Below are 2,822 nucleotides of genomic sequence, written 5' to 3'. Positions count from 1 at the left end.
TTATTTCGTCTATATTTTATTGTATTAGAATATATAAATTTATCATCTTATCAAAACAAACATTTTCAACAAACTATATGCCAATGACTTTGAGCCTTTTCATGATTCATGTAGGTATTGATTAATAGCAGGAGCACCAGACCCGACTATCTCACTTTTGCTATTAACAGAGACTGAATTTCTAGCCTACAGTTACATAGAATAGGCTCATTTTTTTGCAAATGGAGAAGCTCATGGTGTAACACCATGAAATGGAGGCATAGCAAAATATTACACTGCTATGGGTCAGAGACAAAACGTAAATTACGTTTTGTATTTGTTTATTTTTTTTGAATTTTGAAATACACCAAACGTAGCTTACGTTTTGGGTTTTCTTTTTTTTCGGTTTAATACTAAACACAAGTTGCGTTTTACTAAGTTAGAAAAAGAAAATTTTTTTTGAAGCCCACAAAACACATTTACGTTTTATTGGTGTCAGAAATTTTTTCTTGGAAGCTCCAAAATGCAGGTTGCGTTTTGTACACAAAATAATATTTAAATCCACAAGTTTGCCTATAAATACAAAGTCTGGTGATGTTCATCTTCATCTTCACTTCTCCTCTTGTCTTTCTTGCATAAAGTCCTTAGTGGGGTATTTTTTTGGCAGATAACTGTGTCAAAAAAATAGAGTTAGTTAAGGCTGAAGTTATGGAAGGTGTTGCAAACTTGCGAGTATATTATAACGGTGAGGTTATAACAAACACACATGAAGGAGTGACTTTTGTTTGTGAATGTCCGTTGTCATTTTCCATTCCATGTACCATGAGTTTTGTCGAGTTGCAAAATGGTATTTGTAATAACATTCAAAGCCACATTTTGAAAAGGATGAGCAATCTTTTATACAGAAGTCCTGTGCAAGTATTTGGTGGGTTAATATAGTTTCAAATAATGCCCATCACTGACGATGCCAGTATGCAGCAGATGTTGTATATTTATCAACAAACCCGATCTCACGTGCCGATGATAGAGCTGTACATTGAGTTTGAACAGCAATCGGGGATGAGTATGGTCGGCGACTAGATCAATGTTGATGAGCTCGGGGATATAGATTGGGAAGAAGATAATAATGACAGTGAAGATGAATTCGAAGCTAACTATGAAGTCGATGACGGAGACTTGGCAGGCAATCCGGCAGTGCAAGATGAAGTAAATGCGATTGTAAGCCAGCACCCGTTTGGTGTTCCGTCTTTTATGCGGACTCTAGATCTCGAAGCCATGCATGCTCCGAAATTTCCTGAGCATGCGAATACAGGTACGTCATAATTATTAACTGAAGTTTTCTATAGTGCTTATTTTATTTGCCTTGTCTGACTGATGGCGGGGCGCATGTCGTAGGTGAAGGCAACGTTGCGGCGGAAGATGGCGAGTTTAGTATCGAAATGGAATTTGGTTCGAGAGAGTCGGTGATATCTGCAATCAAAAGCTACACCATCTCTAGAGGAGTTGATTACACTGTGTATGAGTCTGAGCCACAGACATTCTATGCGAAATGCAAGGGGTATCGTGCAGGGTGCAACTGGCTTATCCGAGCTAGCTTGATTCGAAAAAAAGCTTGTTGGGAGATCAGGAGATACAATGGCAAGCACACGTGCACCATGGACACGATTTCACAAGATCATGCCAAGTTGGACTCAGACACAATTGCAGATGCCATTAGGCCGGTGGTCAAAGCAGACCCCTCGATAAAGGTGAAGTCTGTTATTGCAGAAGTTCAAGGCAGGTTCAACTATACTGTGAGTTACCGCAAGGCTTGGTTGGCAAAGCAGAAAGCTGTCACAAAAATTTTCGGTGATTGGGAAGTTTCTTACCAGACTCTGCCAGTATGGTTGAAAGCAATGACAGTGAAGATGCCAAGGTCTCGTGTTCAAATTAAAACGCTCCCCGTTTACCGTGAGAGTGAGGAGGTTCAAGGTGTAAGAGTTCTGCACCGCATTTTTTGGAGCTTCTATCCATGTATTGTAGCATTCAGACACTGCAAGCCACTGGTGTAGGTTGATGGCACGCACCTGTACGGAAAATATAAAGGTGCACTTCTGGTAGTGGTTGCACAAGATGAGAATCAAAACATTGTGCCTATTGTATTTGCGATTGTCGAGGGCAAGACAGCAGACGCGTGGGAGTTTTTTCTAACCAATTTGCGGAGATATGTTGTTACCATTGATGGTGTGGGTATTATTTCTGACCGCCATACCTCCATCGACGCTGCAATAGCTCGCAGTAACGGTGCATGGTCACCACCAAGGGCGTGGCACATGTATTGCATCAGGCACATAGGGTCCAACATCTTAAGGAGGTTCAAGGCTCCATAATTGCATAAACTCGTGGTGAATACAGGTATTTCAAATTGCTGTTATGGTTCTATTCATAGTAAATTTGTGGCATCTGCTTATGATTAAATGGTTTGTTCAACAGGCTATTCTTGGACGGAGCAGGAGTACAACAAAAACTATCAAAGGCTTAAAGAGCGGGGTAAGGCATATACTCAATGGTGCGATGAGATCGGTGTTGAGAGATGGGTATTGACATTCGATGGTGGTCATCGTCGGGGACATATGACGACAAACTTGGTAGAGTGCATAAATTCTGTCCTGAAGGGTGCACGCAACCTTCCTGTGACTGCCCTTGTCCGGTCAACTTTTTATCGGCTAAATGAGTTGTTCACTCGGAAGAGTACCGAGGCTCATGAGCGTCCCCGCAACAGATTCACGTATTCAGAATTTGCAATGAAGAGAGTTGAAAAAAGCTTCCGACGTGCAGGAAACATTGTGGTCAACCGGTTCGAT

The sequence above is a fragment of the Arachis ipaensis genome, chromosome B07, assembly GCF_000816755.2.
Source record: "Arachis ipaensis cultivar K30076 chromosome B07, Araip1.1, whole genome shotgun sequence".
Classification (NCBI taxonomy): domain Eukaryota; kingdom Viridiplantae; phylum Streptophyta; class Magnoliopsida; order Fabales; family Fabaceae; genus Arachis; species Arachis ipaensis.
The sequence above is the reverse complement of the archived record's forward strand: the minus strand, read 5'-3'. Positions refer to the sequence as shown.